This window comes from Temnothorax longispinosus, unplaced genomic scaffold (genome assembly GCF_030848805.1).
Source record: "Temnothorax longispinosus isolate EJ_2023e unplaced genomic scaffold, Tlon_JGU_v1 HiC_scaffold_20, whole genome shotgun sequence".
Taxonomy (NCBI): Eukaryota; Metazoa; Arthropoda; class Insecta; order Hymenoptera; family Formicidae; genus Temnothorax; species Temnothorax longispinosus.
The window spans coordinates 272,867-292,057 of NW_027270014.1; the positions used below are offsets into that span (position 1 = coordinate 272,867).

Here is a 19,191-nt window from a genome sequence, read left to right on the forward strand (position 1 = left end):
GAACAATATATATACATATATATATATATACATATATATATAGATTTAATTGTAATTTATATCGTTGTAAATATATATATATATATATAATTTGATATATATATATATGAACGTTTGGATTTTAACTGCGATAGCCGTTCGTCATCTGCCGGAGTTGTCTGTCCCATCTCTCGTGCGTGGGCCACAAAAAAACGCGTAAAACGCGCGTAATATACCTATTAGCCAAGTGTCAATTTACACTTTTGCTCTATAGGAAGAACGGCGGCGCGCTCCTACTCCTCCGGCCCGCTGACGCTGCAGCTACTGTATAGAACTGCCACCGCTGCTGCCGCTACTGTAAATGCCACTGCCTCAGCTACTGTAAATGCCACTGCCTCGGTCGGCGGCGCCGCGCCGTTCCAATCGACGATCACCACGCTCCTGCTCCAAACGAATCTCGCGTCATTGTCCTCCTCCTGACGTTGCGAACGGAGCATGCGTCTGATAATAGTGGGACGTCGCTCCGAAGTAGGGGCGTCGTTGGACGCGTCCGGCAAAATGTCGTCTAGACGATAATGGTTGCTCGGTAAATGGAATTGTAAAGCAAAGCTTTGACGGTAAAAAATATCCAGGAAAGTCAAAAAGAGAAATGAATGAACGTTGAAATTTTCATAACATTTCACAGGATTCTGATAGCGGAGACGATAACAATATACTCTTGCTTAAAAGAATCTCGTGCTTTGTTAATGAATTGTTTTTTGCTGCTTGATTACGGGTCTGCTCCAAACTCTTACATATGCATAGAATATGCCGCTTTTAGTTATATTATATCTGAAATAGATGTTGAATAATGTTAATAAATAGCATAAAATATTAGAGTTTATATATACAACGTTTATCAGGTCTCATAAGATGAGTATACAAACCGTATTGCCTTAAGAATGCAGAATCAGCGCTTTGCATTGTAAAAGACTTGTGTGTCACACATCACTGACGTAGATTTTGCAAAAAATACCACGATACGCTGTTTGTGCCAAAGTGATGGAAATTGAAGTGTCACTGAAAATAAGAAACATCTATTGTATGAGAGTATCTATAAAAATGTCACCAAACTGCATTTTTATCTTGTTCAAAACATATTCAAATAAACGATACTTACTGAAATAGTGATGTATCTAATTAATGCTCCAAGAAGAATTGTTTCCAAATGACAGTTACAATAAATTTAATAGTTCCTGATATGTCCTTTATCTTCTTTATGATTACATTAATTCATCTCCCTTACGAAGGGTCATTGCAAGGACACGTTGTCCAGAAAAGAAGATATGGAAAATTTACAGTTAAGTATGACTCTGCAAACATAATAATAAATTGTTACTTATATACACTCCACAAAAATTAAAGGAACACTTGAATTTTCTTGAAAAGTAGACAAAATTTGGGCAGCTGTACCTTCGTTAAAAATAAAGGAAATTTATGTTTTAAAAAAGGGTTTCGAAGCTTGAAATCTCTACTTTCGGAAGATCACTCATTTCTTTTAGTTTCTGTGAGTTTGCTAATTTTTACATATAGAAAACCACGAAGAAAAGAGCATCGGCAAAAAATGCCCGTTTTTGGTACCTCGATTTTTGAAACTTTTTTTATGCCAAATGGTTACTTATGATGACCCAATAATCCCTGCAAAATTTTAAGAGGAGCATACGCCCCGTTTAAGAAATATAGGGGGTCAAAGTTGACCATTTCCAATCAAAAAATATAGCAGCTTCACATTTATACTCCAATAATAATGTCCAAAAAATTCAGCCGAAATGGTTCTTTTTTAAGATTTTTGGCTGCTGATTACGAATCTGAAGTCAGATTTTAAAAATTCAAAATGGCGGATCCAATATGGCGGACTGATTTTTTTTAAATTCATCGGATTCACTTGAAACTCGTTACTCGGGGGTTTTGGGGGTCGCTGATTGCGAATCTGAAGTCAGATTTTAAAAATTCAAAATGGCGGATCCAATATGGCGGACTGATTTTTCTTAAATTCATCGGATTCACTTGAAACTCGTTACTCGGGGGTTTTGGGGGTCGCTGATTACGAATCTGAAGTCAGATTTTAAAAATTCAAAATGGCGGATCCAATATATCCAACAAAGGCAAGATGTAATAATCCAACCAACGAAGGCAAGATGTAATGCATAATCCAGCCAGCAAAGGCAAGATGTAATCGACAATCCAGCCAGCAAAGGCAAGATGTAATCGACAATCCAGCCAGCAAAGGCAAGTTGTAATAATCCAACCAACGAAGGCAAGATGTAATGCATAATCCAGCCAGCAAAGGCAAGTTGTAATAATCCAACCAACGAAGGCAAGATGTAATGCATAATCCAGCCAGCAAAGGCAAGATGTAATCGACAATCCAGCCAGCAAAGGCAAGTTGTAATAATCCAACCAAGTCTCGAGCGCTGTCGTTCCGAGCGCTGCTATCGTGCAGACCGTCCAGGGCGGCCACCTCAACACAATGGAATGTTAATGAAATGATGATCTGCTGATTGTCTTTTGTTTTCAGGGTTTCGTAACTCTAGGCCGAACTGTTTAAAACGAGACTCAGTCCGCTTGATGCTCACCGCTCCTAGGTAGAATATAGGTCCAATGTAAGGAAAAATAGGTCCATTGTAGGACAAAATAAGTTCTATGTAGATTTAATGTAGTGACAAAGAAGATTTAGTGTTGGTTAAAAGTTAGTTCACCGTTAGATTTGTGATCAGCGACCCCAAAAACCCCCGAGTAACGAGTTTCAAGTAAATCCGATGAATTTTGAAAAAATCAGTCCGCCATATTGGATCCGCCATTTTGAATTTCTCTAAACTGACTTCAATTTCGTAATCAGCGACCCCAAAAACCCCCGAGTAACGAGTTTCAAGTGAATCCGATAAATTTAAGAAAAATTCGTCCGCCATATTGAATCCGCCATTTTGAATTTTTAAAATCTGACTTCAGATTTGTAATCAGCAGCCAAAAATCTTAAAAGAACCATTTCGGCTGAATTTTTTGGACATTATTATTGGAGTATAAATGTGAAGCTGCTATATTTTTTGATTGAAAATGATCAACTTTGACCCCCTATATTTCTTAAACGGGGCGTATGCTCCTCTTAAAATTTTGCAGGAATTATTGGGTCATCATAAGTAACCATTTGGCATAAAAAAAGTTTCAAAAATCAAGGTACCGAAAACGGGCATTTTTTGCAGGGGGCTTGCCGATGCTCTTTCTTATTTTGTCCAGCTCGGGGTTTTCTATATGTAAAAATTGCCAAACTCACAGAAACTGAAAAAAAATAGTGATCATCTGAAAGTAGAGATTTCAAGCTTCGAAACCCTTTTTTAAAACTTAAATTTCGTTTATTTTTAACGAAGGTACAGCTGCTCAAATTTTGCCTAGTTTTTAAGAAAATTCAAATGTTTTCTTAATTTTTGTGAGTAATGTATATTAGTAATTATTATTATTACCTCGCGATGACATTACGAGAGGTTAGGAATACCGGTCTGTCATAACCGGTATTAACCGTTTCGCAAGCAATTGCATTTCTGCTTTTTGCCTGGCGTGTGCTCTCCGTAAATAATCAATAATTTTATTGTTTCAGTTCGCAAATATACCTAATAGCGTACCGTTGTTGTGAAAAATTTCCTAACCTATCATTGCGTAATGTCAACGCGTGGAAATAATTAAATTATTATTGTTTTACAGAGTCATATTTAACTGTACATTCTCCAAATCTTTTCCGGACGAAGTGTTATTGCAATGACACCTCGCAACGAACACAGAGTAATGTAAGCAGAAAAAAGAACATATCAAAGACAATGAAAGGACCTCGCACAAAAAGGCTGCGAAATGGCTCCCAGTCGATTTGGCTGTAACACAGAAAACAGAATCAAATCCTATACATGGATTTGTGTCACGTTTGGCAGAAGGTTTACATAGATTATCTTATAAATCACGTTGTAAGTTAGAAACAGAATTTTTAACAAGATTATGTTGTGACCGAACTTGTGGTCTGTAATTGGATTAAACTTACTTGTAATTAAATAAAACGGTCGCCACTGTGTTTTAAACGTTGACACAGAACGTATCGAGCCCGTCAAGAATTGTGAGGATTGGCAATTAGGCTTCCCTCCTTCCAAGATAGCTATCTTCACGTCGATGGCTCGTCCTCTGGATCCGCACTCGCTTTCGCGTCGCGTAAGATATTTATATATTCGGTTAATTAGGAGAGGAATATTTATTGAAATTGAATCTGTATTGTATTAACAATAACAAGATATATTTGATATTCTTGGTACAAGGTACACTGAACGAGGCTAACGACAATGCCTATTGCCGAGTCTTATCCCACGCAACGAGTCAGGATATCTAACAATAAATTGTCGCGTAACTATCGCTCGCAGTGAACAAAGATACGTGTAAGAACGCGTTCACGCGAACTAATCTTTCCCAATATACGAGTATGCGATCGTTACTTTTCACGCTCGATAATTGTTTTAGACTCGAATTATACGTTTGAGATACGCACGCTATGGCAGTATAACAGGGAAAGAACCACGAGATGAAAATTCTCTCCCTTTTATAGTCTGGATGGCTGTTCATTCCCACCACCTCTTCTTGGGCCAATGAGCAGCCAGTTCTATTTTCTAGCTATCTCGTTTCAACATGCAGCCGACTGGAATTAACGCGCTTCTCGGAATTCTCTCGAGAAGTAAACAATTCTCAGAAGTATCGAATTACGTCACAGGCATCCGCCGACGTTCGCGTAACGGAAAATCGCTACGAAATAATATTTTATGCGACTACATGTTTCAATTTACCTTTTAGGTCAAATAAAATTTTTCAAATAAAATATATATGAATATATATGAATCCCGTTTCCTTTTTTCTTATATCACGCAATATCATTCGTGCATTTACATCGAGTACGGTTTTTCCCTTCTCATTAACATTTATTGCATCTAATATCGCGTAATCACTCATGCAGTAATTAATCTTTTTATTTTCAGGTGTCACTCGGACAATCAAGCATCAACAGGATTCAACAGGTAGGTATCCCGGTAAGTATAAAATATATGTAATATACATAACGCAAATCAAATCTTTCCATTTTTCAAAAATTTCAGGTAAAATGAACGTATTTAATACGCTAATGCTTTTAAACAGTTTCAAGAAATCGAAATGTAATGCGAAACTTGTCAAATTATCGTTAACACGACAAACGACCTTGAACTTTAAAAGTTAAGAAAAAATAAGAAAATTGAGAAAGGCACTTCAGATCTTTACATTCAACAATTACTGAGACTCATATCCATGGTCAACTTGGCATCATTAGGCTAATTCTCAATTTTCGCCACAATGTTGGTAAAATAGAAAAAAGTAATAATTTTTACGTTTAAATGACTCTAATTAGTCCAAATAGACATTCTGAGACTTGTCTCATGCTAATAATATCGTTAAAAGCAAAGTTCATTTGAACGGCTGTGTTAAAGTATCCGGCGGCGTGTTTCTTTAGAGTTAAAGTATCCGGCGGCGTGTTGCTAAATCGAAATACAAGGTATTTCTGCAAATATTGCACATGGGCAATCTATGTAGACTCTAATTAAACTATTCAATCGGTTAACAATCGATTCGCGCGACAATTGACAGAGTTGATCTTAAATTCTGAGTTAAAGTCTCAAGCGGCGTGTTGCTTCTGCCTTAAAGTTTTCTGCGGCGCGCGTGTTGCCAGAATTGAAATAAGTTTAAAATTCACACTTTCAGCGTATGGCTGTTCTATTTAGGCTAGTACAAAACTACCAATATGTATTAAACTCAATTCGCATGACGATTGACAAAGTTCATAGGAAAAAGTGAGTTTGAAGTTTGTAGCAGCGTGTTGCTTCTACGTTAAAGTTTTTTGCCGCGTGTTGCAATGTTGAAATATTGACTTTTTATGAGAAAAAACGGTAAAAGTTTACAATAACTTACACAGCTCGAATTACTTTGACCTTGACATATGTTGTCAAGGACATAATACTGAGTAACTTTTCCTTATAACTTAGTCGGCGGTCGCTGCTTATTAAAAAGTTATAAACAAAAAAAGTTTGAAAAATATAGCAGCTATTTTGAGTATTGGAAGGCATAAATGACTAATATATATGTCGAAATAGTTCACGCATACACTTTTCACGCGAACCGAGGTTCACCCACACCCCCCCTGCTTTCGGGGGAGGTGCGGTAGCTCCGAAATAGTTCACGCATACACTTTTCACGCGAACCGAGGTTCACCCACATCCCCCCCCCTGCTATCGGGGGAGGTGCGGTAGCCCCGAAATAGTTTACGCATGGGTTAGTTGACGCGCTTTAAACAATTAAATACTGTTAAAGCGCGTCATCTAACCTATGTAGATTAGTGACGCGCTTTAAACAGTTAAATACTTGTAAAGCGCGTCATCTAACCTACGTATTTTCCAAACTTTTTTTGTTAATAACTTTTTAACGAATAACGAACAACGGCTAAAACCTTCTGAAGGTCACTCGGGGTCATGACCTTGACAACATATATCAAGGTCATTGAAATCGGTGAGGTCGCCAAACTTTTTTTTGTAAATAACTTTTTAATAAAAAGGGACCGCCGATTAAGTTATAAGGAAAAGTTACTCAGTATTGTGTCTTTGACAACATATGTCAAGGTCAAAGTAATCCGAGCTGTGTAAGTTATTGTAAACTTTTACCACTGGAAACTTTAGCGTTATCAGCTGATTTTAGGTCAGATGACTCAGTCACGCAATGGTTGCTAATCTAACAAAGTTATTCGCACTTGGGCGTATCACAAAACTTATATCTACGTTTATATTACATTACGCAAATATATATATGTATTTATATAAGATAACCCGTTTGGAAGAGTTACTTTTAAAATTTACCGAGTAAATCGTTGTCAAAGAGATAAGTAAACAAAATATTCTTTAAATTAACTGATAAACGTCACATCTGCTCGTTTGGCAGTGCGATATTAATATATAGGTTACTATAACCTCTGTCTTTACTTGACAAAACAAAATAAAATAATAAAATAATATTTAATAGCAATAACAGTGCCAAAATTATATAGATGACGAATATCTCGTCACTGACACTGCTAACATATGGCATTACAGATTGTATCGATATTCTCTGTTCGCAGGAATATCACCAACCTTGTTACTCGTTCCGGAAATCAGCTGTCAGTCCTTCTTCCTCGTGCGTCCGCTGACTAGGCTGGATCAGCTGTTCCTCCGCAACTTCAGGATCGCTGTCATCGATGGGAATCGTGGTATCCGCATCTGAACTGACGTTCTCCTTGTCGCTCCCTGGATCTATATTGGAAATAAGAGTGGACGTTTGGATACGAGGGTCGGTATTCTTTCTCTCGGCCTTCGTACGCGTCGTCTCCCTGGCTGGAGTGTCATCCTTCCTTACGGACATCTGGATTGCATTTTTGCTTTTCAGCAAGGCTTCGAGCGGCGTCAATGAGCCCGATTGGCCTTTAGCCGTCGGTCTCAATGTCAAGTTGAAGAAGAAGATAAAAAGTACAAACAAACCTAATAAGAGGACGTGATAAAGAAATATATTAAGAAGACTGATCTTTACAGTATAACAAAAAGATTGATGCAATGTGATATATTGTGCAATATTTTTTTTTAGTTTTTATGGTTTTGTTTTTATTTGTTACAGTATTGTTTGTATTGTAACAAATAGACTGCAATGTTTGATTAGTTTTGATTTCTCTTGTATGTACAGCATTGTTTTGTTTCATTTTGTTTATCTAAAACAGTATTATTAGAAAGATGTTCCGAGAGCTGGCGTTAAAAAACTGCAAGAGTTTTGTAATGGCTGATTTTTTCACATAACGTTATATTGCGGGTGTACATGAGTCAGCACCCACTCGCAAGGTCAGGTACTGGGACACCTGGCGCCGGCGCGCTTTGAAATAGGTCAAATTATTAAGTGCAATAAAAGTGTTTTGTAATGGTTCAAATTTTGTGAGAAACTAATAAATAATATAAAAAACCGTTAGAAAGTGGTCAGACCGCACAGTTATGGGACGCAGCGAGTCAGCACCTTGCATAAGTGGTCGCAATAATTAGGTCAGTAAAACTGTTTTGAAATAACTGAAAATTTAGAAACTATTAAATTATTGCGTATAATGAAAGAAGAAAACGGTCAGACTTCAGTTTAATGGGACTGACGCAGTCAGCAGTCGTTTGAAGTGCGAAGATCAAGCGCGCGCGGCTGCTCCAAGCGCGTAGTGATTTGCTTATAGTTAAATTCCATTTGTATTTAATAAAATGATTGAAAGATTTTCAACTAAATCATGATTGAAATTGTTATTTTTTACGTTGTTTTCCTTTTCTGCTTTGAAAAGGATGGTTAGATGGTTTGAACAGAGCGTCGGAGCGAAAATAAACGACGCGTGACTTGGCGAGCCTCGCGCAGCTCGTACAAGCTCGTCAATTTGTCTTATTTCAAACTTTGATTGTTCTTACGGCGCGTTAATTCGCGAATCTAGCGCCGCCCCGCGCCGGTTGTCATGCTGTACGAGCTTTATTTGTCATTTTTTTGAGCCAGACTTGCCGAGTCACGCGTCGTTTATTTTCGCCTTAAGACTGACGCCAAATACCGACGCTCTGTTCAAACTATCTAACCGTCCTTTTCAAAGCAGAAAAGGAAAACAACGTAAAAAATAACAATTTCAATCATGATTTAGTTGAAAATTTTTCAATCATTTTATTAAATACAAATAGAATTTAATTATAAACAAATTACTACGCGCTTGGAGCAGCCGCGCGCGCTTGATCTTCGCACTTCAAACGACTGCTGACTGCGTCAGTCCCATTAAACTGAAGTCTGACCGTTTTCTTCCTTCATTATACGCAATAAATTAATAGTTTCTAAATTTTCAGTTATTTCAAAACAGTTTTACTGACCTAATTATTGCGACCACTTATGCGAGGTGCTGACTCGCTGCGTCCCATAACTGTGCGGTCTGACCACTTTCTAACGATTTTTTATATTATTTATTAGTTTCTCACAAAATTTGAGCCATTACAAAACACTTTTATCGCACTTAATAATTTGACCTATTTCAAAGCGCGCCGGCGCCAGGTGTCCCAGTACCTGACCTTGCGAATGGGTGCTGACTCATGTACACCCGCAATATAACGTTATGTGAAAAAATCAGCCATTACAAAACTCTTGCAGTTTTTTAACGCCAGCTCTCCGCCTACAGCAGATTCCAAGCAGAGTCTGCATTAAATTTTTGGTATCAGAAAGGCAACAAATTGCACGCGGAACTGCTCTATCAGATGATGTTGTCAAACTGTAGCCAGAAATGCGACAGAGCCTGCTGACAGGCAATGTGAGCAGATTGGCAGCAGAAACCGCGCAGAGCCTGCACACATACTTGGCAGCAGATTGACAACAAAGATCGAGCAGAGCCTGCGCGTATGACTTGAGAACAGAGTGGCAGCAAAAACCGAACAGATCCTTTCCGTGATAGTTTGCAACGACGCTACTAAGCGGCGCATAATGGTAAGACTAACTCGTAAGTAAATTTCAGTTGAGGGCTAATATAAGAAGGCCTCCTGCGAAGCAAAATCATAACATCCCTGAGACATATCTTTGTCAGCAATACAACGCAAGGCTCAACCAAAATTGCTGCAATGATATAGATATGCAAAATAATATTTTCTAAAGTAAGATGTAAAGTATATTGTGTGTAATGTATATTTTTTAAATATTAAAAAAATTTTCAAACGAAACAATTATTGCTGATTAGGTTAAACGTATATATTTTATTTTTTGAAGCAATATTTTTGATAGAAAGATTTTACAAATATTATTGTATATATTTATTTGCAATCTTTTAAAAATATTCTCGAAAATATTTTTCTGACATAATCTGGCGGACATAAAAACATTTAAAAAATATTTTTGTAAATTATTTTAATCTTTCTAAAAAATATTTTGTGCTGTATGGGTATGGATAAAGTCTGCTTGGTTTTTGCTGCCAATCTGTTCTCAGGTCGAGCGCGCAGGCTCTGCTCGGTTTTTACTGCCAATCTGCTGCCAGGTTTTGTATGCAGGCTCTGCGCTGTTTCTGTTGGCAATCTGCTTACATTGCCTGTCAGCAGACTTTGTTGGCAGAACATGATCTAAATGCGGACGCAGTTGAATCAGTCTGCTGACACGTTTTGATTAAATCTGTTGCCAATCTGCCGACAGACTGCTATCATTTTGCTTACTGGGTATATTATAAAGTAGATGTTATAATAAAGTGAAAATTTAAATAATATTTTATATAATATATAATAAAGTGGAAGTTTATACATATATAACAGAGAGTTTAAATATAATAAAGTTTACTTAATAGTTACTGCTTTATATTTTTATTTCTTTTACAATATTCTTTGGCAAGCTATGTTTACCTATCTGATACAACACTGACAGTACTATTGTAAGCTGTATTGTTAGTAAGACAGGATATGTGGATAAAAGGATAAGTTTTACGAAAAAAAACATATTTTACAAAAAATTGTACTTGTTTATTATTTATTTAACTTTTAAAAATTATTTTTGTTCGCTTTTTCTCATTGTTGTCTAACAGCTCCAAAAGTGCAAAAATATTCCGTAAACCGATCGCGAACAGTACTTCCACGTAACGTATCATCTCCAGTCGTAGGAATTGGTAAATTTTGAATGTATCCCGGTAAATGTTTATATGTATCCCTTACATGAATGTTTACAGCATATGTTCTATTTATTTTAGGAAGTGTAAAATCATTTATCATTAAAAAATTATGCAAACAAACTGTAGCTTTAACAATAGATATAGCATTCAAAACAGATGTTGCTATAGGTCTCCGAAAAATTCTCCATCTCGAAGTTAAAATGCCAAAAGCGCATTCTACCGTTCTTCGAGCACGACTTAGTCGATAGTTAAATACTTTCTTTTCTATGTTTAAATTATTTTTTCGTGGATATGGGCGTAACATATAACTAGTTAATCCAAAAGCTTCATTACCTATTATAACATAAGGTAACTCAGGACCTTTGTCTGAAATTGACCTCGCTCTTGGTATATTTAAACGTTTCTCTTCTAATAGATGTCTAAGTACACTATCTTGTAATATACCTCCGTCACTCCGTCTTCCTTCAGCTCCAATGTCAACTACTGTAAAACAGCAATTGGCGTCCGCAAGTGCCATAAGTACAATACTGTGCATATTTTTATAATTATAAAATGTGGAACCACTTTTAGGTGGAGCCTGAAATATAAAGTTAAAAATAAGTTACAGAAGCAAGGAAATACTTTATATTATAATATACAAATATAAGACACATTACTTGTATTTGCACATGTTTTCCGTCAATTGCTCCAATACAGTTAAGAAAATCCCACAAAAGTTCAAATTCCTTTGCTTTTTGGATCCACAAATTTTCTGTTATTTCAGGAAAAACTTTTTCTTTGTCCCAAATAGCTTCATAAGTTTCTGCTACTATTTTTGAAACTGTATTCAATCCAACTCGAAAGGCGAAAGAAATCGAATGCATTGTGTCACTTGAGGCTAAATAACGTAAACAGATTTGTAGTCGCATAGACGACGATATTGGAGTTCTTACAACATGTTGTTTTGTGATTCTTGATTCAACTCCAATAATTTGTCAAAGGATTCCTTAGTCATCCGCAAATATTCCAAATATTTCAAAGAATCATAATCTGCCATTTTGTTAATTAAATTTGTGACGATACGCGTATTCGTCACTAGCGCTACGGCCCTGGCGGCCACCAAGCACATGTTCAGCGTGCGCTCCTGTGCCCGAGCGGTGGGGCGGCCGAGCGGTGGGGCAGCCCCAGCGGTGGGACAGCCCCCACCGCCCGCACTCGGGGTATAAATAGGGGACTCAAGCCGACTCGAGTCACCAGTCCTGTCCGACTCCTGTTCCCGACACGACCTCTCTCCGAGACCGCTTCACCACGTTGGGCGCTCCCAACGACTTCCTCCGTACAGAGAACGGGTGCTCCCGTTCTCACCTGGGCGCTCCCAGGGTACGGGCCTCCCCAGCTAGGTGCTCCCGGTTGGTATTACCTGCCCTTGAAGCCGTGCACTAAAACGGTGCGCGCGCAACTCCTGAGCCAGCCCCGGGTTGTGATTACCCGACTGTCGCCCGAGGAGCTGAGGCGAGCGGAGCGACGAGCGACGCCGCAGCCGCGGCAGATGGGCATGCGCAGCCGGCAGAGCACACCGTCGCCGATGATTAATCGCCAGCTGGCGCATCACTCCGCGCACTTGGCGGGAGACGCGCGCCAATGGGGCTCTCCCGCCGAGATGGAGTCTATCAGGCGCGCTGCCGAGGCGTTTGACTGCGCCTACCGCATCGAGATGACCCGGGTCACCGTCACCGATACGGTGACCATCACCGCATTGCCGAGCCAGCCCTGGGAGGAGCCTGAGGATGAATTCGTCAGCCCATCCAGCGGGGAAGGCGATTCTGCTGACGAGGGGGACATCCCCAACTAGTTTTAAGTTGCGCGAGCGTTCCGAGGACGGAGTCGAGGAAGCCCTTTTATCTTTTATTTTAATAAAGTCATTGATTACACCCGTCCGGCGCTATTACCGATAAGATATGCGACAGCGGTCGCCGAGCAGCGGCTCGATTAGTAGATAAGCGTTTTTTCCTTTTCGCGATCCACAGTTTTGGTTTATTTTAGTTTCTTTGGCACGGCAGTGCCCGGCCCGACCATGAGAGCACAGAGTTGAGTTTATTTTGATAGGTGCGTGGATCGGAGTTGCACCGAGATGATGTATGGTCGAGCCACACACAATCTTCAGAGCGCGGGCGCGTAGTACAGGTAACGCGCGTGCCATGCGATTGAGAACCGAACTGCCGACTCTCGGGATCCCCAAAAGGGGAACCCACGAAAAACCAGCACGACCCGATCGCGCAAACATGGGGTTTGCCGGACAACCGGCGAAAAACATGAACGGGGCGCTGTAGCGCCGAAAGGCAGAAACTGCCACCAGAGGGAGGCCTCACCGACCCCTGGAAACTATCGCGAACGCGATCCGATCGCGCAAACCCCAGGTTTGCCGGACAACCGGCAAAAACGCGAACGCGGTGACGCAGCGCTAAACGGCGGAAACTGCTACCAGAGGAAGGCCTCACCGACCTCTGGAGACTATCGCAAACGCAATCCGATCGCGCAAACACACGGTTTGCCGGACAACGAGCGATATCGCGAACCGATCGTCGTAGCGTGACGGGACCGAATCTGCGCAATCAGGGGATGTAGATAAACCCCAGATAAACAGAGGGTTTACCGGACAGGTGCGAAATAGCGAACCAAGCGTCGGAACAGACTAGGATCGAAACTGCGCACTCCGGGAGGACAGACAGGGCCTAGGAATCGATCGCGAGTAAAATCTGGTTATCCAGACACATAGTTCGCCGGACAATAGTGAACTACCGAACCAAGGGTCGTAGTGGAACGAGACTCAAACTGCGTCCTCGGGGATACCTAGTACACCCGAGGAACGAATCGCGGTCGAGATCCGATCATCCTAACGGGGGGTTGTCCGGACAGTCCGGGTAACCGAGGATTCTGGACGTCGGCTACGGGAAGTCAGGCCGGAATACGGTTAGTAGGGACCGAAAGAGTAGGCAGATAGGTCGCCGCCATTGGCGGACATCTAGAACGCGACCTGGACGTCTTCTCCAGGAAGTCGACCCGGAATCGGCATTAGGGGAGCCAGAGAGACCCTGCGCACAGGTCGGCGCCGTCAAAAGTCCAAGAATCAAAAAGCTGAAATACTGCTACCCGGGAGCTAATTAAGCGCGGCGTAAATAGTGTACTGGCGGCGGAAATTTCCATCGCGAACATCTGGCGCACACCTGGTGAGCCGAAACGCGTAAACATCTATTGTAACGCGAGGAGAAAGCGGCCGAGACCCCATGGTGGGGGTAAAACTTCGGTGGTAGGGAGCCCGAGAGAGCAATATTCCTCGAGGCAGTCTCTCGTGGGCGCTCGAACGGTAGCTATCTTCTCGCGCGTATGTCCCGGCGTATCGTAGTTAATAACGCGAACGCGAAACGGAATACGAATTATAAGCTTATTGCAGTGTCCGAAACAAACGGGAACGCCCGCTAACAGCGTTACGTGACGCCGATACGAAAGGCGTATGGGTTCTCGCGTACCTGAATCGTGAAATCGCACTTTGCGAGACGTGCGACCGCCATCTTGTGCGGCAATCAGTAATTGTGAACCACCATCATTGTGCAACAAGAGTTAAAATAAAAGCAATAATTATTTGCAAAATTATATACGAAAATATCAATAACTTACCTGAACAAGCGGCTGTCCGGCCATCTTGGTGATAGCGTGGACCGATCTTCAAGGTCATCACAGATTCTACTTTAGAGGAGGCCATTGATGAGGAAACCGTGGCGGAAACCTGAAAAAAAGCGATATTAGTTATAGTTACGCGGACAGTTCTCATACTTACCTGGTTGTCCGGCTAGCTCCCAGACGCGGTGATCCTGGACATCGGTGAGCAGCGGTGATTCATGACATCGGCAATGGTGACGAGGAATCCGTCGACGAAACCTGAAAATAAAAGAGAATTAATAGCGTTTTACTTATACTAATGTTGGGACTTAGCCGATCAAGCGGTTGTCCGGCTATCATGGTTCCACGGATGAGGTAGATGAATGATAGATAGTGGAGGTGACTGGCAGAGCATCCCAGAGGAGGCAGCTGTGGCGGGAACCTGAAAAGTGAAAGGGTTAAGGAGATATAAGTATAAACATACCTGATCAAGCAGCTGTCCGGATGACAGGCATCCCTGGCTGGCCGATCGAGGTCATACCTAGCGGTATCCAGAGCACAGGCGATGCTTACTAGGCAGGCGATGCTTACTAGGTTGTGGCGGGATTGAAAAATTAAAATTGTTTAAACAAATTGTTCGCATTTTGGTTTGTTTTCATTACGAATACCTACCTTCTCGGTACTCAAAGGTTAAACCGAGTGGCGACCGATGACTCAGAGGACAAAATAGCGTACCCCGTGGCCCGATTATGTATCGTTCGGTCACACCCTTTCCTGCCTCTGGGTCGGGCGCTCCCGACCCCCTCCGCCGTACGGAAGACGGGCGCTCCCGTCTTCAAGCCGGGCGCTCCCGGTGTACGGGCCGCTATGTTGGGCGCTCCCGACTGAGCTCCTGACCGACCTACTTGCCCACGAATCCGCAAGGCAACCGTGCCTCCGTACTTGCCCGCGAACCCGTCAGGCAACCGCGCCTCCGCGCCTGTCCGCGAGTCCGTCTCTATCCGACCGCGCCTCAACCCGGCACACGTACACTGTGGCTCAGCGGAGCAACACACACACACACACACACATTGACACTCACGCCCTCCATCAAACTGTATTGTAGATAGTGTGAATAAATAACTTTATGTAAAACTAACCAGTGTCTCCACGTTTTCTCACCCTGGCCTGGCGAGCGAATTCCGAGCGAGAAAACGCGAACGTTACAAATTGTTGCTGTCTCCTTGACGATGTCTTCTTTCTTCAGTAAATATTGATCGAACCCAAAGTTTTGGTTTGTTTTCTTTCTTCTTTTCTTTCTTTTTTAAGAATTGATACAGTAAGAAAAGTTTAAGCAATTGTCTTCTTCGTATTTTTTTGAGCCAACTTAATTGTGTTTTTTTCCATTCGTTTACCTTATTTATTAATAATAGTTTTCTTATAAATATAATCCTTTTTTTGGAGTATTTATTTTCTATAATATTAGTAAGGATTGGAGACTCTGATATACCGTCATACTCATCTTCATAAACTTCGTCATATTTCTCTAAATCAATTCTCTTTCTTTCTGCAACAAAGAAGTATATAAATTATTTATTGGCAAGCATATAAATCATTATTTATTGGCTAATATAAAAGTTGCACATAATAAACGCTGAAATTTATACTTCTTGATTTTGATGATGCCGGAGAGACTGGAGACAGTGACGTAGAATTGTCATTGATGACAGGAATAAGATTATTATCATCTACACAGGCAGTGCTGTTTTGATTATTCTCATTCTCGACGTGTGTTTCTACAGAATCTAAAAAGTTCAGGTTTAGTCTTACAACAAATTTATGTAATACTTACAGTTACATATTCTAACCATTATTAGTTATATTGAATGACAATTTTATTTAAAAAAATAAAATAATTTATTAAATATATATATATTGCCTCTCTTGTACACAAATATGCATACCATTTATAAAGAGATTTCGATCTTTATTCATTATTAATTCTGTATGATTTGCTAAGCAAGGATGATGTGAAATTTGCCCGTTTTTGTCAAATCAAACAACCCAGCGACAATATCCACATTTGAATTTCTAGTAATTAATCAAATATATCACATACATGTTAATTAGCATTAACATATTAACATATATATTTTATTTTCACATATAATACCTACCAATGACGACATATTGCTCTTTATTTGCAAAAAAAGCGATCGATTTACTGCCAAGCACTTATTATTCGCGAACTGCTTTTGACAGGATAGGTTCCCTGTTGAAAAAAATCACGTAACTCTGTAACATAACAAAATCATGTAACTGTGTGACGTAACAGAGATACGTAATTTGCTACGTATCAGTTTCGGACGTTTTGTTACGTAACAAAATCATGTATCTCTGTCACGTAATGAAATCACGTACTTTTTCCTAAATGCAGGATTTCTCTTTTTTAGTATTATTTTGAGTTTCAGTGTTAAATTGTAGTGTCATTTCAACTAACTCTTCTGCATGAGTTTTCTACTAAAAATTGCTTTCATGTAAATCAAGTCAAAATTGTCCTAATAAAATAATAATAAAGGTTTGAGATTTGTTCGCTGTATTCCAGCGGTGCAAACTTCAAACTCATATGCATATTGTAAAATATATATATTATAAGTACCATAAATACTACATTTAATATACTTAATTTATTGGTCAAATAAATCATAAAATTAAAGATTACTGTCCGCAAAACCGAGTTAACTGAGTTTGTATTATTTATAGGACAATTTTGACTTGATTTACATGAAAGCAATTTTTAGTAGAAAACTCGTGCAGAAGAGTTAGTTGAAATGACACTACAATTTAACACTGAAACTCAAAATAATACTAAAAAAGAGAAATCCTGCATTTAGGAAAAAGTACGTGATTTCATTACGTGACAGAGATACATGATTTTGTTACGTAACAAAACGTCCGAAACTGATACGTAGCAAATTACGTATCTCTGTTACGTCACACAGTTACATGATTTTGTTATGTTACAGAGTTACGTGATTTTTTCAACAGGGTTATAAATTTTTCTGTTTCTTTTCCGTTCCGTAACAGCTCCGTGCCATGGGGAACCCACTCACTATAACACGGAACGGAATTGAAACGGAACTACTCTGATTGGTTAACCCCCCACCATATCTCTTTTCCGTTACTGTTCCGTTCCGCTATTCTTTCTCCATCGGGATGCACCCTTATGTATTTGCTTAACTGAATACGACATTAGTAGATTTGGAGATTGTAAATAACGATCCGAAGTTGAGCGTTAAAGTACGTCGCTGCGCAGGTGACCACGGAGCATGCGCATGTGGCCGCGGGGCATGTTCATGGTCGCTACATCACATCGGATTCTTAACCTGAGAGTCGTCAACTTTAACGCTAAATATCTCGCTTCGCAGGACAGACCGCCGCATTTTGCTGCCAGATCCATTGGTTTTGTGTCAAAACGCGTCGAATGAGCATAATTTTATTGATATTCGAGGTGCAGCGTGTATTCTAAATAATTAGGGGGCTCCTTGATCTTCTCGGTATCAACTCCCTGCCGTCAATATATATTTCACTATCTATCACGCGGCGACGGTCACGATCGTCATTATTTCTAGGTTATAATAACTGACTGACAGCGCGTTGAACGCACTGACTGCACTAAGCGCAGTACGCACACGCACACGTACAACATACATATATCGATATATCGACTCGAATGGATTTACTCGCTGGATTGATAATACCTAATTTACCTAAATAGAAATCTTCCTCCTGACCGATAAGTCTATCGACCTAATTTACCTACTAGATCGATAATAATGCGCGCGCTACTTATCGGGAAACAAGAAAGAGCCATCTACCGTTGAAAGTAATGAAAGTTACATTTCTCTGATATATATATATATATGACATATTGAGAGACGACGACGACGTAAACGTATCTTAATATAAAATTTTCACATTTGGACTTTGCGTCGCAATATCTCCGTTCGTAGGGCACGTAGCGGAAAAATAAAAACACTTTTATTTGTAAATCGACCCAAGCTATCGATCAAGCCTACTTAGAACTTGATCCGTTCACTCGTTATATGAGATCTCAACATCTCGAGTACTCGCAACTCGTCGCGTCGCGTAAAAGAGTCACGGTCGGTCTCGCTCCGCGTGTACTTGGCGCGAGACACTACCGTGTCTCTTGATATATATAAAATATATATGTTACGGGCAATTTGATTAATTGGGAATTATGCATAATGGCCGGGCAATATGCATAATTCCCAATTTGTTCGGTCAAAATGATTAACAAAGAAGAATTAATCACATTTTCCGGTTATTATGCATATTTCCCAATGCTAAATAGTCATTTTGATAAATCACCTTATTTAAGTTGATTTTCCCGGCAATCTTAAGCCTCTTGTACAATAGGCAATAGCAATAGCGATAGCGATAGCGACAGCGACAAAGTTGCTGACAAAAATATAGCTTTGTTGGCAACCTTATGTTAGATCTTAATATGAATCCAATAAATAATTAAAATTGAATGTATTATTTTAAAGTTGTGATTTTTATTAAACCAGATATTTTGTATTTAACTATTTAAAGCGCGTCATTACCCCCCTCCCGCCATATACTTTATATAGGATATATTAACGAATAGGGATGCATTGTAACGGTGCATCCTTCTTGAAACCGCCCGACTATCAGTCGGGCGAAGACAAAAGCGCGGTGCGCCCATATTTTTAAATACCCCACATGCCCCGTGTGCGCGGGCTAGACGCGGCACCGGGGCCTACCCGACGAACGCCGACAGGAGCCGAGCCCCGCTGAAGACGAGCGCG

At 40.2% G+C, this 19,191-nt stretch overlaps 1 long non-coding RNA gene and 1 pseudogene across 1 annotated transcript in view; one reads left to right on the top strand and one right to left on the bottom strand.

The window, feature by feature from the left end:
• The window catches only part of LOC139823859 (uncharacterized), a 315,960-nt gene that overhangs the window by 256,332 nt on the left and 40,437 nt on the right, over positions 1-19,191 (top strand). The gene's annotated exons all lie outside the window — the stretch shown is intronic.
• Positions 273-16,769, bottom strand: LOC139823884 (uncharacterized; annotated as a pseudogene).